Genomic DNA, 27600 nt, shown 5'->3' with positions numbered 1-27600 from the left:
AACACCTCCTGTGTAAAAGATCCTCTCTGAGGCACTTTTGCCTCTGAGTTTGAAGATTGTGGGTTCACCTCCCCGCTGTAGAGACCTGAGCAAGTTGTCTGGTGCACATGCTTTCACAACTGAGAGAGTGCTACACTATCTGAAGTGTTACTCTCTTGGATGAAATGGTAATCTGAGTCCCCACTGCCATGAAAGTTTCCTTGGCTCTTTATGAAAATAGTAGACAAGTTGTTTGCAATGTGCTGGCCAATATTTATCCCTCACCAGAGGAAATTACGCAGGAGTAATCATAGAGCTATTCATAGGATCTTATTCTATGTAATTCAGCTGTGATATATTTTTCATTACAGCACTTAAACAGTAAGAGCTACCCATTTCAATTTTACTTTCCGTTCCCGTTCTGACGTGTGTGTTCATGGCCTACTCTACTCAGGTAGGAGGATCAGCATCTCATATTCTGTCTGGGTAGACAAAACCTGATGGTATGAACATTGATTTCTCTAACTTCCAGTAATCTCTCTTCTCTCTCTCTCTCTCTACCCCCCCCAGCCCGCTCCCATTTCTTTCTTCAGGCTACCTGTCTCCCATTCTCTTCACCTCCTCTGCACATCACCTCCCTCCGGTTCCCCTTTTCTTTTCCTTTCTTCTGTGGTCCACTGTCCCCTCAGCCGATTCCTCCTTCTTCAGCTCTTTACCTCTTCCACCGTTCACCTCACTTCACCCCCCTCCCCACCCACCCACTTCCCCCCCACCTGGTTTCACCTGCCAACTTGTACTTCCTCCCCCCACCCACCTTCTTATTCTGACTTCTGTTCCCTTCTTTTCATAAGACCATAAGATACAGGAGCAGAAGTAGGCCATTCGGCCCATCAAGTCTACTCTGCCATTCAATCATGGCTGATCCAATTCTTCCAATCATCCCCACTCCCCTGCCTTCACCCCATATCCTTTGATTCCCTGGCTAAGCAAGAACCTATCTAGCTCTGCTTTAAATGCACCTAATGATTTGGCCTCCACAGCCACTCATAGCAACAAATTTCACAGATTTACCACCCTCTGGCTACAGTAATTTCTCCGCATTTCTGTTCTAAATGGATGTCCTTCCATCCTGAATTCATGCCCGCTTGTCCTAGACTCCCCTACCATGGGAAATAACTTTGCCATAACTAATCTGTTCAGGCCTTTTAACATTTGGAATGTCTCTATGAGACCCCCTCTCATTCTCCTGAACTCCAGGGAATACAGCCCAAGAGCTGCCAGATGTTCCTCATACGGTAACCCTTTCGTTCCTGGAATCATTCTTGTGAATCTTCTCTGAAACCTCTCCAATGCTGACGAAGGATCTCAGCCCAAAAGGTAGACTGTTTATTCCTCTCCATTGATGCTACCTGACTTACTGAGTTCCTCTAGCATTTTGTGTGTGTTACTTAAACAATACTTTCATTTAGTGTACCCATACATTCTTGGTTATGTAAAGAAGCATGCCTCATTTCACTAGTGTGGCAAAAATCCAGTCTCCTAAACAGGAGGAGATCTCTTTAGCCCGTTCAGAGTGTGCTAGGGCTGGATCCATTCCCTGATGCCCTCTCCTCACTTCCTCTTAGTACTTCCTACTGTCCACAGCTGACAGTTTTGGTTGTGAAAGCCACAGTTAAATGGGTGACTGGGGCTCAGATCTGGAGGGAGGTGTGACGCAGAGTCGGGGCATGGGGTCATATTGAACCAGGAGAATTGAGCACCATTGCGGCAGGGTGACACAATAGGAAATATGTGGCACCTATCACCATGAAGAGGAAATGCACTCAATTTGACTTTCAGAACCAGTACAGCAAACAGCAAACAATGCAAAGATCATTTAAGAGAAACAAGATGATAAATAATTGTATAATGAGATTGACAACAACACATTAGTGACACATAAATGCTCACACCTCTGATGCTTATCTTTCGTTTTTACGTGGGTGCTATCAGTAAGGCCAATGTTCCTTCTTGTTTCTTCAGTGGTTCACAGTGGTACAAAACTGAGAGCTTCAATGCTGAGAGCTTCAAGTACCTAGGTGTAAATATAAGACCATATGACATAGGTGCAGAATTAGGCCACTCAGCCCATTCGATCATGGCCAACTTATTTTCACGCTGAACTCCATTTTCCTGCCTTGTAATATCTCACACCCCTGCTGATCAAGAACCTATCAACCTCCACTTTAAATAAATGACTTGACCTTCACAGCCATCTGTGGCAATGAATTTCACAAATTCACCACCTTCTGGCTATAGAAATTCCGCCTCATCTCTGTCTGTCTATTCTGAGGCTATGCCCTCTGGTCTTAAACTCTACTATAACTGCTGCAATACAGTGACACTCTGACTGACCGTGCGTGCAGGGTGGAAGGTGACTCTCACGCTAACTGAGCGTCCGTTAGTCTTGCGAGACCATGGATCTGCGCCTGGAAAGTCTTCACTCTCCAGGACGCAGGCCTGGGCAAGGTTGTATGGAAGACCAGCAGTTGCCCATGCTGCAAGTCTCCCCTCTCCATGCCACTGATGTTGTCCAAGGGAAGGGCATTAGGACCCATACAGCTTGGCACCAGTGTCGTCGCAGAGCACTGTGTGATTAAGTGCCTTGCTCAAGGACACAACACGTTCCCTGGGCTGGCCTTCAGATCGTTAGTCGAATGCCTTAACCATTTGGCCACGTGCCCACACACCAACTGAGCAAGCACTTTGGAAACCTCAAGGGGGATGTCTCCTAGGCTAGCATATCACAACACAACAAATATGTTTTAACAAAACAGTTTTCTAAATAATGGCTATGGTGTATAAAACTAGAACCGAGGGGGCAGCATGATAGTGGAGCTGTTAGTGTGATGCTATTGCAACTCAGGACATTGGAGTTCAGAGTTCAATTCCAACATCTTCTGTAAGCAAGTTTGTACATTCCTTCCCGTGTGCATATGGGTTCCCTCCAACAGTCCAAAGACACAGCGGTTAGTAGGTTAATTGGTCATTGTAAATTGTCCTGTGGTTAGGCTAGGGTTAAATCAGTAGGGCGCATGGCTCACTGTGCTGGAAGGGCCTGTTCCGTTCTGGATCTTCAAATAAAATAAAGCATAGAACAGTGCAGCACAGTATAGGCCCTTCAGCCCATCCTGTTGTGCCTATCTACATACGTATATCAACCTCCCCTACATCAATCTATACAGCCCATAACCCTGCATTTTGTTCTTCCATTTGCCTCCCTAAGAGTCTCTTAAATGTCCCGACTGTATCAGCCTCTACCACCACTTCCAGCAGTGTGTTCCAGTATGTTCCAGGTTCCACACATCCAAATATCCAAGAAGATAGGTGATGAAAAAGTTGCCATTTTTGCTCCATCCAGGAGCCTGAGATCTGAACAGTGAATTCTATAAAGTCACGAGGGGTCTTGATCAGATAAAATTAAGGAAGTGATTCCATGTGAGGAGAATTCTCATTAACAACGATAGTCACATCTAAAACATAAAGGGAACTTTCTTTACCAAGTGTGCAATTAGAATGTGGAACCCACTGTGATAGCCGAGCAAGACAGATGTATCTGAGGGCAAAGTGATAGTGTATTCTGATATAGTTGGAAGATGTAGGGTGGAAAGAGGTGTCTGTGGAGCTCAGAAGTGTTGGATTAACTGGTTTATGGCCTGGCTCCGTAAATTTTTGTAATTCTATGTCATTTGTGATGTTGCAGGTAGACATGGTTGAAAAAGCCCTTTGGCATGCTGGCCTTCTTGCCTTCATCAGGGCACAGAGTACAGGAGCAGGGATGTTAACTTGCAGTTTTACAAGGCATTGGTGAGTCTACTTTTGGAATATTGTGTTTAATTCTGATCACCCTGCTGCAAGAAAGTTGCAATTAAGCTGGAAAGTGCTGAGGAAATTTACAAGGATGTTGCTGGAATCTGAAGAACTGAGTTATGGAGAGTTCAGCAAGTTGAAACTTTATTCTTTGGACCATAAGGAATGAGGGATGATCTTTTAGAAGTATATAAAACCACTAAGGCATTGATAGAGTGAATACATAGTCTTTATACCAACCAGGATGGGAAATCCAGATGTAGAGGGCATAGGTTTAATGTGAGAGGGAGAAGATTTAATAGTAACCCAAGGAACAATCTTTTGACCAGGGGCTGGTCAGTATATAGAATATGTAGCCAGAGGAATCATTTGAGCCAGGTACATTAAAAAATTTCAACACCCACTTGGACAGGTACAAGGATAGGAACGGTTTAAACGCCTATGGGCCAAATATGTCCAACTTAGATGGGAATCTTGGTTGTCCTGGATCAGTTGGACTGAAGGGCCTATTTCTATGCTGTGTGACCCTGTGACTCTAGTCCTGCGCTAACATTTTTGATCTTGATTCATTCTTGATTGTCATGGTCTGGTCCGTGAAGTCCGCGTTCTGGTTCACGGTCTGGTCCATGGGCTCTGGACTCTGGGTCTTCCGGCTGTCCCTTGTTTCAGTTGGGCTTAATCATAGGCACCTGATGCATATCTTGGGGCTGGGAATATAAGTGGCCCTGGGTTCAAGTGTTGGTGCTGGTTTATCTCGTCAGTATCCTGTCCTCGTCTCCGTGGGGTAAGTCAGGCTGTCTTTGCTGTTAGGTAGAACATAGAACATAGAATAGTACAGCACAGTACAGGCCCTTCGGCCCACAATGTTGTGCCGACCCTCAAGCCCTGCCTCCCATATAAGCCCCCACCTTAAATTCCTCCATATACCTGTCTAGTAGTCTCTTAAACTTCACTAGTGTATTTGCCTCCACCACTGACTCAGGCAGTGCATTCCACTCACCAACCACCCTCTGAGTAAAAAACATTCCACTAATATCCCCCTTGAACTTCCCACCCCTTACCTTAAAGCCATGTCCTCTTGTATTGAGCAGTGGTGCCCTGGGGAAGAGGCTCTGGCTATCCACTCTATCTATTCCTCTTATTATCTTGTACACCTCTATCATGTCTCCTCTCATCCTCCTTCTCTCCAAAGAGTAAAGCCCTAGCTCCCTTAATCTCTGATCATAATGCATACTTTTTAAACCAAGCAGCATCCTGGTAAATCTCCTCTGTACCCTTTCCAATGCTTCCACATCCTTCCTATAGTGAGGTGACCAGAACTGGACACAGTACTCCAAGTGTGGCCTAACCAGAGTTTTATGGAGCTGCATCATTACATCGCGACTCTTAAACTCTATCCCTCGATTTATGAAAGCTAACACCCCATAAGCTTTCTTAACTACCCTATCCACCTGTGAGGCAACTTTCAGGGATCTGTGGACATGTAGCCCCAGATCCCTCTGCTCCTCCACACTACCAAGTATCCTGCCATTTACTTTGTACTCTGCCTTGGAGTTTGTCCTTCCAAAGAGTACCACCTCACACTTCTCCGGGTTGAACTCCATCTGCCACTTCTCAGCCCATTTCTGCATCATATCAATGTCTCTCTGCAATCTTTGACAATCCTCTACACTATCTACAACACCACCAACCTTTGTGTCGTCTGCAAACTTGCCAACCCACCCTTCTAATCCACGTCCAGATCGTTAATAAAAATCATGAAAAGTAGAGGTCCCAGAACAGATCCTTGTGGGACACCACTAGTCACAATTCTCCAATCAGAATATACTCCCTCCACCACCACCCTCTGCCTTCTGCAGGCAAGCCAATTCTGAATCCACCTGGCCAATCTTCCCTGGATTCCATGCCTTCTGACTTCCTGAATAAGCCTACCGTGTGGAACCTTGTCAAATGCCTTACTAAAATCCATATAGATCACATCCCCTGCACTATCCTCATCTGTATGCCTGGTCACCTCCTCAAAGAACTCTATCAGGCTTCTTAGACACAATCTGCCCTTCACAAAGCCATGCTGACTGTCCCTGATCAGACCACGATTCTCTAAATGCCCATAGATCCTATCTCTAAGAATTTTTTCCAACAGCTTTCCCACCACAGACGTAAGGCTCACTGGTCTATAATTTCCCGGACTATCCCTACTACCTTTTTTGAACAAGAGGATAACATTCGCCTCCTCCAATCCTCCAGTACCATTCCCGTGGACAACGAGGACATAAAGATCCTAGCCAGAGGCTCAGCAATCTCTTCCCTCGCCTCGTGGAGCAGCCTGGGGAATATTCCGTCAGGCCCCGGGGACTTATCCGCCCTAATGTATTTTAACAACTCCAACACCTCCTCTCCCTTAATATCAACATGCTCCAGAACATCAACCTCACTCATATTGTCCTCATCGTCATCAAGTTCCCTCTCATTGGTGAATACTGAAGAGAAGCATTCATTGAGCACCTCGCTGACTTCCACAGCCTCCAGGCACATCTTCCCACCTTTTTCTCTAATTGGTCCTACCTTCATTCCTGTCACCCTTTTGTTCTTCACATAATTGAAGAATGCCTTGGGGTTTTCCTTTACCCTACTTGCCAAGGCCTTCTCATGCCCCCTTCTTGCTCTCCTCAGCCCCTTCTTAAGCTCCTTTCTTGCTTCCCTATATTCCTCAATAGACCCATCTGATCCTTGCTTCCTAAACCTCACGTATGCTGCCTTCTTCCACCTGACTAGATTTTCCACCTCACTTGTCACCCATGGTTCCTTCACCCTCCCATTCTTTATCTTCCTTACCGGGACAAATTTATCCCTAACATCCTGCAAGAGATCTCTAAACATCGACCACACGTCCATAGTACATTTCCCGGCAAAAACCTCATCCCAATTCACACCCGCAAGTTCTAGCCTTATCGCCTCATAATTTGCCCTTCCCCAATTAAAAATTACCCTGTGTTTGGATCTGTCCCTTCCTGTCCTTGCCTCCATTGGGTAAGCCAGGCTGTCTTTGCCAGAGGCAGGACTGTTCCCTTCCCTTTCTGCCTGAAGCCTTGCCTGCAACCTTTACCTGAAGCAACACTCACAACACGCTGGAGGAACTCAGCAGGTCGGGCAGCATCCGTGGAAACGATCAGTCAACATCTCGGGCCGGAACCGTTCGTCAGGACTGAAGAGGGAAGGGGCAGAGGCCCTATAAAGAAGGTGGGGGAGGGTGGGAAGGAGAAGGCCGGTAGGTTCCAGGTGAAAAACCAGTAAGGGGAAAGATCAAGGGTGGGAGAGGGGAGGCAGGAAGGGGATAGGCAGGAAAGGTGAAGAAGGAATAGGGGAAAACACAATGGGTAGTAGAGTGAGCTGAAACCATGAGGGAGGTGATAGGCAGTTGGGGGAGGGGGCAGAGTGAAATAGGGATAGGGGAAGGGAGGGGGAGGGAATTACCGGAAGTTGGAGGATTCTATGTTCATACCAAGGGGCTGGAGACTACCTAGACGGTATATGAGGTGTTGCTCCTCCAACCTGAGTTTAGCCTCATCATGGCAGTAGAGGAGGCCACATATGGACATATCCAAATGGTAATGGGAAGCAGAGTTGAAGTGGGTGGCTACTGGGAGATCCTGTCTGTTGTGGCGGACGGAGCGGAGGTGCTTGACGAAGCAGTCCCCCAATCTGCATCGGGTTTCACCGATGTAGAGGAGGACACACCGGGAGCACCGGATGCAATAGATGACCCCAACAGACTCACAAGTGAAGTGTTGCCTCACCTGGAAGGACTGTTTGGGGCCCTGAATGGTGGCAAGACAGGAGGTGTAGGGACAGGTGTAACACTTGCGCTTACAGGGATAAGTGCCGGGTGGGAGATCTGTGGGGAGGGACGTGTGGGCGAGGGAGTCGCGGAGGGACCAATCCCTGCGTAAAGCGGAGAGGGGTGGAGAGGGAAAGACGTGCTTAGTGGTGGGGTCCGGTTGAAGGTGGCGGAAGTTGCGGAGGATAATGTGCTGGATCCGGAGGCTGGTGGGGTGGTAGGTGAGGACGAGGGGAACTCTGTCCCTGTTGTGGTGGCGGGAGGATGGGGTGAGGTCCAAAGTGCGGGAAATGGAGGAGATGCGAATGAGGGCTTCAGTGATGATGGCAGAAGGGAAACCACGATCCTTAAAGAAGGAGGACATTTGAGATGTCCTGGAACGGAAAGCCTCATCCTCGGAGCAGATGCGGCGGAGACTGAGGAACTGGGAATAGGGAATAGCATTTTTGTATGTGGCAGGGTGGGAAGAGGTATAGTCGAGGTAGTTATGAGAGTCAGTGGGCTTGTAGAAGATGTCAGTGGACAGTCTGTCTCCAGAGATGGAGACCGAGAGATCGAGAAAGGGGAGAGAAGTGTCCGAGATAGACCAAGTGAATTTGAGGGCTGGGTGGAAGTTTGAAGTAAAGTCGATGAAATTGAGGAGCTCAGCATGGGTGCAGGAAGCAGCACCAATGTAGTCGTCAATGTACCGAAGGAAAAGTTGGGGAGCAGTACCAGAATAGGTTTGGAGCACAGACTGTTTCACATAAGCAACGAAGAGGCAGGCATAGCTGGGGCCCATACAAGTGCCCATAGCTACACCCTTAGTCTGAAGGGAGTGGGAAGAGCCAAAAGTGAAGTTAAGTGTGAGTACCAGTTCTGCCAACTGGAGGAGGGTAGTGGTGGTGGGGAACTGGTGAGGTCCATTGTCCAGAAAGTAGCGGGGGGCTTTGAGGCCTTCTTGATGGAGAATGGAGGTGTATAAGGATTGGACATCCATAGTGAAAATGAAGCGGCTGGGACCGGGGAACTGGAAGTTATTGAAGAGGTGGAGGGCATGGGATGTATCCCGGATGTAGGTGGTGAGGGACTGAACTATGGGTGACAAAATGGAGTCCAGGTAGGCAGATAGAAGTTTGGTGGGACAGGAGCAGGCAGAAGCTATGGGTCTATCGGGACAGTCAGGCTTGTGGATCTTGGGGAGGAGGTAAAACCGAGCAGTACGGGGTGTGGGAATTATGAGATTAGCAGCTGAGGATGGAAGGTCTCCAGAGTTGATAGGGGCAGTGAGGGTATAAGAGACAATGGTTTGATGTTTTTTGGTGGGGTCCTGTTCCAGGGATATGTCAGAGGAGGTGTCAGAGCTGTCGTTTGGCCTCAGTGAGGTAGAGGTCCATCTGCCAGACTACTATGGCACCACCTTTGTCAGTTTGATGGTGAGGTTGGGATTAGTGCAGAGATAGTGGAGGGCAGTGTGTTCAGAGGGAGTGAGGTTGGAACAGGAGAGAGGAGTGGTGAAGTTGAGACGGTTGATGTCTCGGCAACAGTTGGAGATGAAGAGATCGAGTGCAAGTAGAAGGCCCGGGGGGGTTGTCCAGGAGGAGGAGGGTTGAAGACAGGAGAATGGGTCATCAGTAGGGGGAGGGGAATCCTTGCCAAAGAAGTAGGCTCGGAGACGTAGTCGACGGAAGAAGAGTTCAGCATCATGGCGGGCACGGAACTCACTGAGGTGTGGATAGAGGGGGAAAAAAGTGAGGCCCTTGCTGAGGACAGAACGTTCTGCCTCAGAGAGGGGAAGGTCAGAGGGGATGGTGAAGACACAGCAAGGGTTGGGAGTGGGGTCAGAGGAGGGTGAAGAGTGGGAGGTCTCAGGAGGGAGAGAGGGGTTTGGGATATTCAGGGAGAGTGTGGTTAGGGGTGGATGAGGGATCAGAGGAGTGGAGGGGTGAAGAGGGGTAGAAGGAAGGTTGGGAGTCATGGGGAGGAAAGAGGGTAGTGGGGGAATCAGACGGGCGGTAGGACCCAGCAGCAGTAAGAGGGGTCCCGGTATGGAGAGTGTCAGGACTTCAGTCCGAGCTGGGGGTAGCAGAGCCTGTAGCCTGCAGGGCCCCAGAACTGAGGTCGGAGTCGGAGGCGAGTGAGTCTATGACCCGACGGGGGCTGGTGACCACGTCCGAGAGGCAGTGGTTCCAGTCGGAGTCAGAGTCAGAGGCGGATGGGTATTCGGCCTGCCGAAGGCCTGAGAAGTCGAGATCCGAGGGGTTGGGGTCTGGGCTGGAGCCGGTTGTTGTCGTGGGCTCCAGGCGGGTGAGTTTGTGGTCCTTCTGCCTGAAGCCTCTGTCTGCAACCTCGCCTGTATCACTGTCAGGTTCTACCGCCAGAGCAAGACCAGAGCCTTGCTGTGTCTAGATAAAGAACTGTCTATCGTTGTTTGGAATTGTCTCTGTGTTCACACCTTCCCTAGGTAGGTCCAGCCGTTTGCCGCTACCTTGTGTTAGGAACTGTCTCTCTGTGTTCTGTGTATGAGTCCTGGCCCTATGTCCTGTTCCCAAGGAGTGGTTCTGGCTCTGTGTTCCATGTTCCTGTCTCCCAAGACCATGTCATGTCTTCGCCTAGTTCCAGAGTCGGAGCCGGAGTCAAGATCCAGGTTCTGGGTCCTTGTCCAGTCTCTGGCTTGGAGTCTGAACCCAAGCCTTGTCATGTCCTCGCCTCAAGGAACCCAAGCCATGTCCAGTCCTGTAGCCACATCATGTCCTCACCTAGTTCCGGGGTCTGAGCCCGAGTCAAGGCCCAGGTTCTGGATCCTTGTCCAGTCTCCGGCTCAGAGTCCAAGCCCAGGCTCCTAGTTCCCAGTTCCTTGTCCTGGTCTCACTTGCCAAGCCAATGTCCTAGCCCAAGTCCATGTTCTTGTCCCAGCTCTCTAGTCAAGCCCTGTTCCTAGTACTTCAGTGTCTGTGTCTTGCATTTGGGTCCACTCTCAGCACTCAGCACCCCCCCCCCCCCCCCCCCCCACCATATGACACTGATGGTCTTTGCAATAACTCAGAAGTCCCTTGGTCCTTCCAAAGAGTAACAGGAGCTGGGTGGTAAGTGATGGCCATGTCAGTATCACCCAGCTTTTGGGATACACATGATATAGGAGTTATGGCGTGTACTTGCAGATGGCACCACACCCTAGTGCCCTGTGTACATCTGGTGAGTTGATCTCAGAGTAACGGAAAAGGACAAGCCGGGGAAGTACTGAGGCCAGACTGTGGGTGAGGGTGATTAAGCCGACTGTGGAAGGTAGAGCAAACGAGACGGTGAGAGAATGGACAGATGGTAGAAGTTGAAACACTGTAGGAAAAGGGAGAGGTAGAAGGGGAATTGTTCCATTTATGAACACCGAGCGCACAGCATGAAGGAGCGCTTACACAGTGACATGGCCTGGAAACATTCACGACATTTCATTCAATCCTTCCGTCAAAACTGAGGAATTAAAGCAGGAATGATAACAAAGCTTTGAAGGTGAGAATGCTGACAGGGAATTCAAAAAGGAACCATCTATTAGAGTTATACTGTACAGGCTTAACAATAGTCTGGAGCACTGTACCTTATGGTTACAAAGCATCCAAACAACCTGGAGTCTCTTTAGACTGAGGATGAGCACCGAATTCCGGGCTGGGTGGGGGTATAATGATTGGTACATTTGCCTCATCTGCTTTCATTTGTGTGGACTCACACTAAACACTGGGGCCAAAGCACAAAGTGCTGAGCAGATGCATCCTGACGTACAGCACAGAAACCAGCAGAGCCATTCAATGCATAGAGGAATTTCAGGAGTGCAAAGGATTGTGGGGGATAAGTATCACCATCATTGACCACGTGTAGGAGCTGGTGTTGTGCAGGAGGGAGAATTTTTAAAGTATGACCTCAGCATTCACAATGATGAGATCATCAGTCCCTATCACTGATTTCTTCCAGTCCAGCCTGCATGGTGATTCTCCTCTGCAATCTCTCCAGCTCAATCACATCCTTCCTATAGTGTGGTAATTAGAACTGTACACAATACTTCAATTGTGGTTTAAATGCTGTTTTGTAAAGTTGCAACATAATGTCCCAACTTTTATCTTCTGTTTCCTAGCCTATGGCGACAAGCATGTCAAATGCTGCCTTCAGCGACCACTTTCAGTGAAGCTCTCTGGACTCCCTGCCAATGAGCAATCCCTATGGCCCTACCACTTACTGTTTGTGATCAAACATCTGGATTGAGAATTGAACTCACACCCTCTAATGCAGGAGCCAGAGCACAGCAACACTTGGTATTAGAGGGAATTATAAGGCTCGCCAAATCATTGAACAACTGCTCTGCCAGCTTGCTATTGTGCTTCAGATCTCACAGCAGCTGTGTGCTGCGCTGGGAAACAAAGCAAAGTGCCAGCCCTGACCTTGTTGCTTCCTTACTGGTTGGGACAAAGTGTTCCTCTCTAAGTGAGAAGTTCTTTGATGTGGTGTCTCTGAACTCGCAATCTCCGGATTGCTCACTTCCTACGTGAGTGTAACCTCACTGAAACAAAGTTTGGGTTTAGGTTTTGCGCTAATATTGTGCTTTCAAGGAGTACAGCCAAAGAATTGTCACACTTAAGCTGGCAGGTCAAACCCAAACCACCACTGATCATATGGCATTATGTGTAAAGTCAAATTGTATTGGTCAGGGTAAATAAACAGGGGGAGGAATTCATTTTTTGGCAGGCTAGATGCAGGAAATTTTTTTCCCTGATTGGGGAGTTTAAGACTGGGAACATAGTTTCAGAATTCACATTGGACAAGTTTATGTAACTTCAGTTACTCTAGACCTGTTGTCCTACACCATTTTATGGATCTAGTAAACAAAATTTTTGTTTAACTTCTCTGCAATTTTGTTACGCACTAATGACATTTCTCCCAGCTCGGTCTATAGAGGATATAGAATAATTTCAGTGAGAGACTGTCAAGGAAAACCAGGCGCTGTCAGCTCCATCTCCTCTTGGCTGACTGGCAGGTCGTGTAGCAGTGAGAGAAGCATGACTGCTGTCCACCTGAGAGAGGACTGTGCTTTGGTAATCCATGGATTCACAGCCAACCTCTTGGTGATCCAGGTAGTCCATCGACCAGATCAGGTCGGTCCCAGCGCCTGCTCTTGCCCCGCTTTTATTCCCAGGCAATGGACAGTGCAAAGTGTTCCTGAGCACTACGGTCTGCTAACTGAGCAGGTGGCACACTGTTTTCAGAAGATGTCTTCTCTAACCCTCCCTTCCAGGGTTTTCCAAGTAGTGTAGAAAATTGACTAGGTTTCGAGCAGCAAAAGTAGCTTAGATTGAGGAGCTTGAAAACCCATACAATCAGACTCCAAAGGAGTTTCTTCCCCCTTGCTTTCTCACACTGGAACCACTCACCTCCTGCAGATCCCCTTCCCAGTAATGCGGCTGCATGCTTGAACCCTTTCTTGAGTGAACCACCTTCTTGGCCCTGACGGAAGGTCTCAGCCTGAAAAGTTGCTTGTTTATACCTCTCCATAGACGTTGCCTGACCTGCTGAGCTCCTCCAGCATTTTGTGTGCTTTGAACCGATAATTCTACCTTTTCCGTTATTGTCACTTTAGCTTTTTTTGGCACTACTGTCTTCACACCATTTTTCCATTGTTATGTATTATTTATTGAGATTCAGCATGGAGGAGCCCCTTCTGGCCCTTTGAGCCACACCACCCAGCAATCTCCCAATCTAATCCTAGCCTAATCACGGGACAGTTTATAACGACCAATTAATCTGTTAACCAGTACTTAGACAGTGGGAGGAAACCTGAGTACCCGGAGGAAACTCACATGGTCACGGGGAGAACGTACAAACTCCTTGCAAGCAGCAGCAGGAATTGAATCCGGGTCACCAGTGCTGTGCTAACCACTTACGCTACTGTGCCACTGTTATTGCCATGTACGCTGTTTGCTCTGTGACCTTCACATAAACAAGGAGTTTCATTGCACCCTGGCATACAGTATATGCCAACCACTAATGTGAATCTGAATCTAAATTTCAATGAAAGCAGTTTGCGATAAAGAGCAACAGACTCTCCTGAGCTCACTTGCGCACAGAAGTCCTTCAGGGCTCTTTCACATATACCTGTGCTGCACTCTAAAGGTGTCAGGTCAAGCTTGGCGAAGGTGTTCACCCTGTTGGCTGCACTTCTGGAGCTAGCCTCTGTGGAAGATGGGGTGAGAGTGGCCTGACCCAGCAAACTAACTTGCAGCAACATAAGAGGCAAATAACATCAGATACACAATAGTCACGGGAAAAGATAAATTAAACATAAATTATGCACAATTTTTACAAGAAAGAACAGAACTAGGACAAGAAAAGAAAATGAGAAAATCTGCAGATGCTGGAAATCTAATCTTGGTAAGGTGGCGGGAGGATGGGACAAGAGGAACCCTATCCCTGGTAGGGTGGCGGGAGGATGGGTTAACAAAAGGAACCCCATCCCCTTCTCTCAATTCCTCCATCTCTACTGCCTCTGCTCTCAGGATGAGGCTTTTCATTTCAGAGCGAAGGAGATGTCCTTCTTTATCAAAGAAAGGGGCTTCACTTCCTTCACCATCAACACTGCCCTTAACCGTATCTCTTCCATTTCACACATGTCTGTTCTTACTCTACTCCCACCACCCAACCAGGGATTGAGTTCCTCTTGTCCTCACCTTCCACCCCACCAGCCTTCGTGTCCAGCACATAATTCTCTGAAACTTCCGCCAGCTCCAACGGGATCCCACCACTGAGCACACCTTCCCCACCCCTCCACCCCTACTTTTTGCTTTGTGGAGGGATCACACCCTATGTGACTCCTTTGTCCATTTGTCCCTCTCCCTCCTGGCATTTTTCCTTGCAAGCAGAACAAGTGCTACACCCACCCCTACACCTTCTCCCTCATCAAGGCACCAAAAAGTCCTTCTAGGTGAGGTGATACTTCACCTGTAAGTGCGTTGGGGTCAAATACTGTGTTCAGTGCTCCCGGTGTGGCCTGTATACTGGTGAGACCCAACGTAGATTGGGAGACAGCTTCACCGAGCACCTACACTCCGTCTGCCAGAAGAAGCAGGATCTCCCAATGGCCACTGTTTTCAATTCCACTTCTCATTCTCATTCCAATATGTCTATCCACAGCCTCCTCTCCTGCAACAATGAGGCCACACTCAGGTTGGAGAAACAACACCTTATATTTTGTCTGGGTAGCCTCCAACCTGATGGCATGAACATCGATTTCTCGAACTTCGGGTAATGACCCTCCCACCCCCGCTCTTCACCATTCCTGATCCTCTTTTTTTTCTCTCTCTCTCACCTTGTCTCCTTGCCTGCTCATTGCCCCGTCTGGTGCTCTCCCCCTTTTCCTTATTGTGTTCTGTTCTCTCCTATTGGACTCCCCCCTCCAGTCTTTTATCTCTTTCACCAGTCAACTTCCCAGCTCTTTACTTCATCCCTCCCCCTCTCCCTCATCCCGGTTTTACCTAGCACCTTGTGTTTCTCTCTCCCCTTCCCCCACCTTTAAAATCTACTCCTCATCTTTTTTCTCCAGTCCTGCCAAAGGGACTCTGCCCGTAATGTCAACTGTACTCTTTTCCAAAGATTAGACTTGATTATGAGGACACCCTACTTGACAGATAACAGATATCATTCACTGGAGTGGCCGCTGCAAGCTGTGTCGCGCCGCCATCTTCTCCTCCCGCCTCCTGCTGAGTTCCTCCATTTTGTGTGTGTTGCAAGAAAAGAAGCAATCCATTGTAGTTCAAAGTGGTAATAGTGTTACTATACTGCAGTGGGGGTTGGGGCTGTGCAAATTGGTTCAGAAGTGAATTGTTGAAGGGAAGTAGTTTTTCTTGAACCTGGTGGTGTGTGATGCCTGTACACCCTGTCTGATGGTAGTTGTGAGAAGATGGTCATGATACAGTTAGACAGGACATTTTCAAAAGTACATCTGTAGAAATTTGTCTGATGGTTAGCCAAGCCTCCTGAACCTCACAAGGAAGAAAAGACACTGGCACATATTCCATGTGCTGGAGCCAGGACAGATCATCCAATATATTCACGGCCAGGAATTTAAAGCTGCTGGATCTCTCCACTGCTGATTCACAAATGTAGACTGGCAAATGTTTCTTTATTTACTTTTCTTATTGATTTAGAGATACAGTGTGGAATAAATCTTTCCAGCTGTTCCAGCCGCACTGCCAGCAACCCACCAATTTAACCCTAGCCTAATCACGAGATAATTTATGCTGACCAATTAACCTACGAACTGGGCCATCTTTGGCCTCTGAGAGGAAACCAGAGCACTCAGAAGAAACCGTACACTCCACGGGAAGGACATACAAACTCCCTACAGAGAACACCAGGATTAAACTCCGAGCTTCCGTGACCCACGCTGGAATAATGTTGCACTAATGGCTACAGTACCATGATGTCCTCCTGAATTCAACAATCAGCTCTTTAGTTTTATAAGACCATAAGACATAGGTGCAGAATTAAGCCATTTGGCCCATCGAGTCTACTCCACCAATCCATCATGGCTGATTTATTATCCCTCTCAACCCCATTCTCACAGCCGCATAGCACAGGCAGAATTTTACTAATATTGAGGTTGTTGTTGGGGCACATTTAACCATGTGTCTTGTCTTGCTCCTCTACGCCCTCTCATCAGCACTTGTGTCTGAACTCTGAACGCATTGCTCTCTGTTGATGGAATCAAACTCTTTCATGATACTTGGTGATCTATGACTTCAGTATATCTATCCTATCATCTCTTCCCATTTTCCCCTCACCTTCTTTTTCTTGTTACCTCTTTCTTCATCCATCACTCTCCCTGCAAAGCTGACACACATCCCGTCATGCCCTGGTCATTATTTTCCTTCTCCTATGCAGAAATAATTAAAAGTTCCCACAAGGGAATGGGCCCTTAGGTATAATTAGATGATGCATGTGTTTACTGCCCACGTGAGCAAATGAGTCCAATCACACCAATCCACTCTGTTTTAAAAACCTCTTCTGCTTCACCATTGATTCAATTTAATCTGGAATGTTGATTTAGCTTCTGTCTCAAACATTAAACCTGGAAACTCTTTTCTTCTAAATTGTTTGCCTTAATCTGGCAAATTATTCTGTGCTCTAAACCCTAAATTCCTTGCTGAAGGTGCTGTCTTCAGCCTCTCCATTGTTCCTCGTCTTGCACATGCTTCTCCCTCTCTCTGCCTCCTCTCTCCTGTCTAAATATCTGCTTCCCTTTGGGTGGACCTGTCCTCAATGTGTTCACTTGATCTGTAAAGCTGACTTATAACTAGCAGTGTCAATCAGTGTCAATATCGCAATAGAATAAAGGGAATTGCAAAGGCATGAGAGAGGAACTTGCCCAGATAGATACTGAAGAGGATATTGGCGGGGATGATGGCAGAGCAGAGATGGCCGAAGTTTCTAGGAATAGTTCATAAGGTGCAGGATAGATGTGTCCCACAGAAGAAGTAGTTCTCAAATGGCAGGGCTAGGCAACCATGGCTGGCAAGGGAAGTTAAAGGCTACATAAAAGCCAAAGGAAGGGTATATAAGGTAGCAAAACTGAGTGGGAAGTTGGCTGATTGGGAAGCTTTAAAATCTAATAAAGTAAAGTAAAGGCATCCGTTAGTCTTGCGAGACCATGGATCTGCGCCTGGAAAGTCTTCACTCTCCAGGGCACAGGCCTGGGCAAGGTTGTATGGAAGACCAGTAGTTGCCCATGCTGCAAGTCTCCCCTCTCCACAACACCAATGTTGTCCAAGAGAAGGGCATTAGGACCTATACAGCTTGGCACCAGTGTCAAATCTAATAGAAGGCAACTAAAAAACCTATAAGAAGGGAAAAGATGAAATATGAGGGCAAACTAACCAATAATATAAAACAGGATACTAAATTTTTTTCAGTTATATAAAGAGTAAAAGGGAGGTGAGAGTTGATATTGGACCACTGAAAAATGATGCTGGTGAGGTAGTAATGGGTGAGAAAAAAAATGGCAGATGAACTTAAGGAGTACTCCGCACCTGTCTTCACTATGGAAGACACTGGCAGTGTACCAGAGGTCCATAAATGATAAGGAGCAGGAGTGAGTGTCATTGCTATTACAAAGGGAAAAAAAAATTCTAGGCAAGCTGAAAGGTCTTAAGGTGGATAAGTCAAGGACTGCATCCCTGAGTCCTGAGAGAGGTTGCTGAAGAGATAACGGATGCATCAGTCATGATTTTTCAACAATCACTTGATCCTGGCATGGTCCCGGAGGACTGGAAGATTGCAAATGTCACTCCACTCTTTAAGAAGGGAGAAGGGAAAAAGAAAGGAAATTATAGGCCAGTTAGCCTAACCTCAGTGGTTGGGAAAGTGTTGGAGTTTATTATTAAGGATGAGGTTCCGGGGTACTTGGGGATTAATGATAAAATAAGTCAACGTCAGTGTAGTGTCTGTAAGGGAAATCTTGCCTGACAAATCTGTTAAGAGTTCTTTGAGAAGTAGCAAGCAGAGTGGACAAAGCAGAGGCAGTTGATGCCATTTACGTGGGTATTCAGAAGACATTTGATAAGGTGCCACACATGAGGCTGCTTAACAAGATAAAATCCTATAGTGTTACACGAAAGATACTGTCATAGATAGAGGAATGGCTGACAGGCAGGAGGCAGCGAGAGGAAATAAAAGGGGCCTTTTTTGTTTGGCTGCCAGTGACTAGTGGTGTTCCTTAGGGGTCAGTATAGGGACTGCTGCTTTTCACATTGTTTGTCAATGATTTAGATAATGGAATTGATGGCTTTGAGGCAAAGTTTGTAGATGATATGAAGATAGGTGGAGGGGTAGGTGTGTTGAGGAAGCAATGCAATTGCAACAGGATTTAGACAAATTGGATGAATAGGCAAAAAAGTGGCAGATTGAATACAGTGATGGGAAATGTATGATAATTCATTTTTGGTAAAAGGAACAATAATGCACACTATTATCTAAATGGGGAGAAGATTTAAACATCACAGGTCAAAAGGACTTGGGAGTCCTTGTGCGAGACTCCCAGAAGATTAATTTACAGGTTGAGTCTATGGTGAAGAAGGCAAATGCAATGTTGGCATTATTTTGAGTGGGCTGAAAGATGGCAGATGGAGTTTAATGCTGATAAATGTGAGGTACTACATTTTGGTAGGACTAATCAAAATAGGACATACATGGTAAATGGTAGGGCATTGAAGAATGCAGTAGAACAGAGGGATCTAGGAATAATAGTGCATAGTTCCTTGAAGGTGAAATCTCATGTGGATAGGGTGGTGAAGAAAGCTTTTGGTATGCTGACCTTTATAAATCAGAGCATTGAGTATAGGAGTTGGGATGTAATGTTGAAATTGTACAAGGCATTGGTAAGGCCAAATTTGGAGTATTGTGTACAGTTCTGGTCACCGAATTATAGGAAAGATGTCAACAAAATTGAGAGAGTACAGAGAAGATTTACTGGAATATTGCCTAGGTTTCATCTCCTAAGTTACAGAGAAAGGTTGAACAAGTTGGGTCTTTATTCTTTGGAGTGTAGAAGGTTGAGGGGGGTCTTGATAGAGGTATTTAAAATTATGAGGGGGATAGATAGAGTTGACATGGATAGGCTTTTTCCATGGAGAGTGGGGGAGATTCAAACAAGAGGACATGAGTTGAGAGTTAAAGGGCAAAAGTTCAGGGGTAACATGGGGGGGAACTTCCTTACTCAGAGAGTGGTAGCTGTGTGGAATGAGCTTCCAGCAGAAGTGGTTGAGGCAGGTTCAATGTTGTCGTTTAAAGTTAAATTGGATAGCTATATGGACAGGAAAGGAATGGAGGTTTATGGGCTGAGTGTAGGTCGGTGGGACTAGGTGAGAGTAAGAGTTCAGCACGATCTAGAAGGGCCAAGATGGCCCATTTCCATGCTGTAATTGTTATATGGTTATTATATGTTTATAAAAGCAAGGAGATAATGCTGAGACTTTATAAGACACTAGTCAGGCTGCACTTGGGAGTATTGTCAACAGTTTTGGGCCCCACATCTGTGAAAGGATATGTTGTCATTGGAGAGAGTCCAGAGGAGGTTCACAAGGATGATTCCTGGAATGAAGGGGTTAACATATGAGGAGTGTTTGGCAGCTTTGGGCCTGTATTCACTGGGATTTAGAAGAATGTGGGGAGATCCCATTGAAACTTACGAATGTTGAAAGGACTAGATAGGGTGGATGTGGAGAGGATGTTTCCTATGGTGGGGTAACCAAAACTAGAGGGCACCGGCTCAAAATTGAGGGCAACCTTTTAGAACAAAGGTCAGGAGGAAATTTTTTTAGATAGAGTAGTGAACCTGTGGAATGCTCTGCCACAGACTGCAATGGAGGGCAAGACCATGGGTATATTTAAGGCAGATGTTGATAGTTTCCTGATTGGTCAGGGCATCAAAGAATATGGTGAGAAGGGAGGTGTATGGGGATTCTGGGATCAGCCATGATGGAATGGCGGAGCAGACTCAATGGGCTGAATGGCCTGATTCTGCTCCTATATCTTATGGTCTTATCCATATGTACATTTCTCTCAATATAATTGCTTGGTCTTTGCCTCCACTGATAGCTTTGTTCATGTCTTAATATCTTCAAATACTTGTTTAAAATCTGCTCAGAACCTGAAACACATGAGAGTGACCCGTCAGTGAATTTGTCAGGGGAAGTAGTTCCTGAATAAGGCTGGCAATTTCTGAAAAGTTCATGAACTGTGAACACTTCCTCACTATTCCTCTTTTGCACTACTTATATATTTCATTCTTTTATTGTAACCTGTAGTAATTTTTTATGTTGTGCGTTGTACTGGTGCCACAAAATCACACATTTCATGACATATACAACTCCAGCCTGGTACCAGCTTCCCCCATATCCTACAACTTGAGAGAATAGGTTTTATTTCTCTGAATCTGTGAGAATGTTTCGCCCCACAGACACTGCCTGACCTGTAGAGATTTCCAATCTTTAAATGGTTCAATCCAGGTTATTTTCTCTGTGTGGGCTTTTTAACATGAGAGGAAATTAGCTGGTTCAGTGCCAGAAAGAGATGTCGGCACAGCTGTCAGGGCCTTAGGAGCACATCAGTTGCTTATAATCGTATAACTTTATTCCACCCCATTGAACATCGGTCATCGGTCATGGAGATACAGCACCGTAGCGGGCTCCACGCTGCCCAGTTACACCCAGTTGAACAAACTCCTACAGACAGTGGTTGAATTGAACCTGGGTTACTGGCATTATACGGTGTTACACTAACTGTTATTCTACCGTACCACCCTATATCGGTCTTGAACTCGTCGGGAGTCAGTCAAAAGTCTGGTATCAGTCAGGACCCTGGAAAGGGCCAAGCGACATTATGAATCAATCTCACCGTGTTTGGTTTTCCCAGCTCTCACCCTTCAGCTCCCTAGTACAATCTCAGGAAAGCAGTATTATTCCCCAAACCTAACTCTCTCAGAAGTTCCAACTTCCTGAACACAGTTCGAGTATCAGAAGAGTCCTTAGCACAAGGGGAGGTTGGAACCTATCAGCCTGTGTGGATATCCCAATGGATTCTCATTTGAAGAGACTGGCAATTGATGCCGCTACTCCCTGGTTACAATCACTGATCCAGTAATGTCAATCCTTCTTGTGATTCCTGGGATTAGATTTGAGTTGCCAGGGATTAAGGCTAGAGATATCTCTTTCTCATGGTGTTGTTTTGTGACCAGTTTGTACAACATCCAGATCTTTTATTAACATTTCCTACATTGTAAAATAGTGATCACAACCACGAAACAGAGAGTTCTTTTTAACCATTTAATTCACTCTCCTTCCATCATTCATCTTTATGACCATTAGCAAAACTCTTTATTTTTATCCCTTCTTCCTGATCACCTCTCTCCTTCCCTAAAGAGCCTGGAGTGGACCCTCAGAGAGCACACACAGTCAGGACAGGGTCAGGGTTTACTCTGGTTATTCATCAGCCTTCCCTGCCCTGTTTCAGCTTGCAATACCACACCCCTCCTGACCCTTCCGTTCAACAACATTCAAACTCTTCTGTTTATTTTACCAGCCCCATCAACATCCCCACTTCACCCCATTACACATTATCCTTTGTCTTCTCTCTGCTCCTCCTTCTTCTTCTGCACCTTGCAAATTATTTCATCGCCAGCTTTGTTCTGATGAAGATTATAGACCTGTGACATCAGCTCTGGTCCCTTTTCATAGATTCTGAGTATTTCCAGAAAGGGTTTTTTCATTCCCAAAGCCCTCTTCAGAAAGTTTTGATGAAACTTAAAAGCCCTTTGAAAAGACAAGAGGCCAGTTGGATTAAATAGCACTGAAGCTTTAGGTGTTTAGAAAATCCTTAAGGACTCTCTCGGTGTCAGCAGGAGACAGCAGTGTAGGTTAAGATAGTTTATTTATGAGAGGTGGTGGAATCAGATACAATTATATGCTTAAGGCACATTTAGACAGACAATGAAATAGGCAAAGCATAGAAAGATATGGACCTAATGCCTGCAAATAGGCGAAAAAGGTTGGCGTTGATGTAGCTGGATCTGGAGATTTTATGATCAAGAAGGTTCTGTGGAAGTCAAGAGTGAGGCATAAAACTTGTTGCTACAGCCATTTTAGTAAGTATTTTTAATAAAGAAATAATAGCAATCAACTCACCCCATTGTAAGGAAGGGAGAAGGTGAAGCCAAAGAACGAAGGCTATAGGGAGAAAGAGACTATGAACAAGGAAGCTGTGGTTGACTGTTTGTTATGTACTTTATCTTCTTCTCTCATCAACCAGTAAAGTGTAGTTTACCTGTGCAATCAACATATTATTGAGGTAAAAGTGGAGCCTGCTGGAAAGACCCAACAGGCAGCATCCAAAGTGAGACAAGGAGAGTTAAAGGGTTGAAGAATCTTGCCCTTTTCTTGTTCAGATGAACTATCTTCAAAGAAGTGACAGGTTAATTCTGTTATTCCCTCCTAAACTATTTTACATGTTTACCATGTTTTCTGATTTTATTTCAGGCGTCCCGTATTCTGAAGTTTTCAGGGAATATTTGACAGAAGCTTAAGACTAGTTCCTGCTGAATCCATTGTTTGGTCAGTCTTTGGGTTTGAAGTGTGCTTACTTTCTTAAACTGATATGGTTATTTTCTAATACTTATTGAAAACACAGTCAAAAGGCTAATAAAGGATGAGATTTATCATAGAGAACCAGTGAGCTCAAGAACCACAAAACTAGGCCAGGAGAACAACAAGCCTGCATTTCACTAGACCCATTCTGAGCTCATTCCCAAGGTCAGGGTCAATTCCATTCTTACTGTTCAGCAGCACATCCCCCTTTACAGATACAGGAGGACCACGTTTCCAGCCTCAATATCACAAGGGAATGAAGGCCAAGCTTTCCTTTTCCCTTGATCCAGTCTACCTCTCCCTTTTTATTTTCTGATAAACATTTCTCCTTGCGTTCACATTAACAGCGTGATGCTATTTCTCCTGCCGCCACATTGTCATAATCCATTCCTAGAGATGACAGGGAAGATTGGAAGAGTCAGCTCGGGCTAACAGTGTGTGTTGTGCAGTTCCCTTCCTTCCGTTAGGTTCAGGCATTGCCTCTTGTTTCAATGGCTTGTTCTTGCCAAGCTTAATGCCAGCCTCAGTGACCCAGGACCTGACCCTGGGAGTATCTCCCCTGGCATGTCTAATCATTATCTGGACTTTGCCTCAATGAAGGCACAGAGTAAATATTTCACTGGGAACTCACTGCTCTGGGTGGGTTTTCTTTCTGATATGAGAACCCACATCAGTACTTCCTCCATTTCATAGGTTGGTCAGAGGGAGGTGTTGAGCTGGGAAGTTATGTTGCAGCTGTATCAAACTTTACTTAGGCGGCATTTGGAGTATTGTATACAGTCCTGGTCACCACACTGCGGGAAGGATGTGGAAGCTTTGGAGAGGACACGGAAGAGGTTCACCAGGATGCTGCCTGGATTGGACGGTATACGGAGAGGCCGAGGAAACTTGTGTTATATTTTCTGCAGTGTCAGAGGCTGAGAGGAGACCTGATATATATATAATTATGAGAGCACAGATATGGTAAACAGAGCTTAAGTTCCTGATACTGAAGGTACAACTCCAGTTGGTGAAGACGAAGCAGAAGATGCTGTCTGGATTAGAAGACAAGACCTATAAGGAGAAGTTGGACCAATTGAGTTGCTTTCTCTGGAGCAAGGAAGGTTGAAGGGAGACCTAATGGAGGTTTATAAAATAATGAGAAGCTTAGATTGAGTAGATAGTCATTCTCTTTCTCCCAAGGTTGCACTGGCCTACACTAGGGGGCATGGATTCAAGGTGAGAAGAGTAGATTCAAAGTAGATGCATAGGGCAAGATTTTACACAGAGCGATAGATGTGTGCAAAATGCTGCCAGGGGTGGTGATAGTGGAAGCAGAAATTCCAGAGGCTCCTCCATGTGCACATGAATATGCAGAGAATGAAAGGATATGGACCATGTGCAGACAGAAGTGGTGAGGTATCATTAGCTTAATTAGTTCAGCACCACACCATAGGATGAAGGGCCTGTTCCTGGGCTGTACACTTCTATGTTTTATCTTTTTCATTTTTAAAAAAAATCTTGTTTTTCTAATCTTCCTACCAAATTGAAAAACATCACAATTGCCCACATTGTATCTCGCTTGTCACCTTCCTCCCCACTTAGAGTGTGAGGGCCCAGCAGGGTAGCATTGATAAGTCCATTTGGGCCCTGATTCACTGGAGTCGAGTCAAGTGAGACATCAGTGTGAGTGCCAGTAGTGGCCAGATTGTTGGTATATCGCCTATCAATAATGGGAAACAGGCTTCGGTAGCTGACTGGAAACTAGTCCACATCACCCATGGCCTGAACACAAAAACATAATGAAAGCTGTCAAGAGGGTCTACAATTGGGACAATCTCATGGCTCACTTTGCCCGTGCAGCTGCAAATATAACATATTAGAGGCTGAGCAATGCACACAAAATATTGGAGAAAATCAGCAAGTCAGGCAGCATCTAAAGAGCGGAATAAACAGCTGATATGTCATGCCAAGATTTTTAATCAGGATGGCCTTCCATTCCAGTCCTGATAAAGGACCTCAGCCAGAAACATTGGCTGTTGATTCATTTCCATAGATACTGCCTGACCTGCTGAGTTCCTCCAGCATCTCGTGTGTGTTGCTCAAGACTGGGTGTGTTTTTGACTATCTGGTGACTATCCAGCACCGCTGGTATTGGAACCTGTGTGAGGGTGAGTTTGAATGATATTCAGTGATATCAATGGGATTGGACACTGTGTGAGGGTGAGTTTGGGTGATGTTTGATAACGATGGGATTGGACACTGTGTGAAGGTGAGTTTGAGTGGCGCCTGATATCAATGAGATTGGACACTGTGTGAGGGTGAGTTTGAGTGATGTTTAATGATATCAATGGGATTGGACACTGTGTGAGGGTGAGTTTGAGTGATGTTCAGTGATATCAACGGGATGGGACACTGTGTGAGGGTGAGTTTGGGTGATGTTCAGTGATATCAATGAGATTGGACACTGTGTGAGGGTGAGTTTGAGTGATGTTTAATGATATCAATGGGATTGGACACTGTGTGAGGGTGAATTTGAGTGATGTTCAGTGATATCAACGGGATGGGACACTGTGTGAGGGTGAGTTTGGGTGATGTTCAGTGATATCAATGGGATTGGTCACTGTGTGAGGGTGAGTTTGAGTGATGTTCGATATTAATGAATCCAGGCGTGAACTCCAGAAAGCCATGAAGGGCGCCAGGAGGCAATATCGAGCTAAGTTGGAAGCCCAGGCTAACCAGAGGGATGTCAGTAGACTATGGCAGGGTCTAAATGAGATCACTGGGCGCAAAGAAAAGTCTGGAAATATCAATAATTGTGGCGCTTCTCTTCCTGACGAACTTAACGTATTCTACACAAGATTCAAACAGAAGAGGAATGTCCCGCTCCCTCCGGATGAACCGGACCTGGTGGCATCAAGATTTCATCGTCACCGAGGAGGACGTTAGAAGGGTCTTCCTGAAGATAAATCCAAGGAAGACGACGGGCCCAGATAGCATCCCAAGACGGGATCGCCAGGCCTGTGCAAGCGAGCTAGCTGGAGTGTTTGCTGACAACTTCAGCTGCTCCTTGCTTCAGTCTAAGATTCCCTCATGTTATAAGAAGGCAATGATAGTCCCAGTGCAGAAGAAGAGCAAGGTGGCATGCCTGAATGACTATCGACTGTGGCCCTGACATCAATTGCTATGAAGTGCTTCAAGAGACTGGCTATGGCACACATCAACCACAGCCTACCGGTCAACCTCGACGCTTTATAATTCGCCTACCGGAGCAACAGGTCCACGGCAGATGCCATCTCTCTGGCCCTACATTCCTCTTTAGAACACCTGGAAAATAAAGATGCATACGTAAAGCTCATTTTCATTGACTACAGCTCTGCCTTTGATACCATCATTCCAAACAAGCTGATTCCTAAGCTCCGGAACCTGGGCCTTAGCACTCAGATCTGCAGCTGGATCTTCAACTTCCTCACAGAGAGGACCCAGGCTGTAAAAATAGGGGACAAGCTCTCCTCTACAATCACTCTGAGCACCGGTGCCCCACGAGGCTGTGTACTCAGCCCCCTGCTGTACTCACTGTACACCCATGATTGTGTAGCTAAGTTTCCATCAAACTCAATATATAAGTTTGCTGATGACACAACAATTGTAGGCCGTATCTCGGGTAATGATGAGTTTGAGTACAGAGAGGAAATTAAGAACCTGGTGGCATGGTGCGAAGACAATAACCTATCCCTCAACGTCAGCAAGACGAAGGAATTGGTTGTTGACTTCAGAAGGAGTAGCAGACCGCACGACCCAGTTTACATCAGTGGTGCGCAAGTGGAACAGGTCAAAAGTTTTAAGTTCCTCGGGGTCAATATCACAAATGACCTGACTTGGTCCAACCAAGCAGAGTTCACTGCCAAGAAGGCCTTCCAGCACCTTTACTTCCTGAGAAAACAAAAGAAATTTGGCCTGTTACCTAAAACCCTCACTAATTTTTATAGATGCACCGTAGAAAGCATTCTTCTATGGTGCATCACAACCTGGTATGGAAGTTGTCCTGTCCAACACCAGAAGAAGCTGCAGAAGATCGTGAACACGGCGCAGTACATCACACAATCCAATCTTCCTTCCTTGGACTCACTTAACACCGCATGTTGTCGGAGCAGTGCTGCCAGGATAATCAAGGACACAACCCACCCAGCCAACACACTTTTCATCCCTCTTCCCTCCGAGTGAAGGCTTAGGAGCTTGAAGACTCAAACGGCCAGATTTGGGAACAGCTTCTTTCCAACTGTGATAAGAATGCTGAACAGATCCTGACCCGGATCTGGGCCGTACCATCCAAACATCCGGACCTGCCTCTCCATTTTTTTTGCACTTACTTACTTTCCATTTTTCTATTTTCTATTTATGATTTATAATTTAAATTTTTAATATTTAACATTTTTTACTATTTTTAATATTTATTATTTGTAATCCAGGGAGTGGGAAGTGCAGAAACAAATATTGCTGTAATGATTGTACGTTCTAGTAACAATTGTTTGGCAACAATAAAGTATAAAGTATAATGGGATTGGTCACCGTGTGAGGTGAGTTTGAATGATGTTCGATATCAATGGGATTGGACCTGTGTGAGGGTGAGTTTGAATGATATTCAGTGATATCAATGGGATTGGACACTGTGAGGGTGAGTTTGAATGACGTTCAGTGATATCAACGGGATTGGACACTGTGAGGGTGAGTTTGAGTGATGTTCAGTGATATTAATGGGATTGGACACTGTGAGGGTGAGTTTGAGCGATGTTTGATATCACT

Source organism: Mobula birostris, chromosome 26 (assembly GCF_030028105.1).
Source record: "Mobula birostris isolate sMobBir1 chromosome 26, sMobBir1.hap1, whole genome shotgun sequence".
In the NCBI taxonomy this organism is placed as follows: domain Eukaryota; kingdom Metazoa; phylum Chordata; class Chondrichthyes; order Myliobatiformes; family Myliobatidae; genus Mobula; species Mobula birostris.
The sequence above is the reverse complement of the archived record's forward strand: the minus strand, read 5'-3'. Positions refer to the sequence as shown.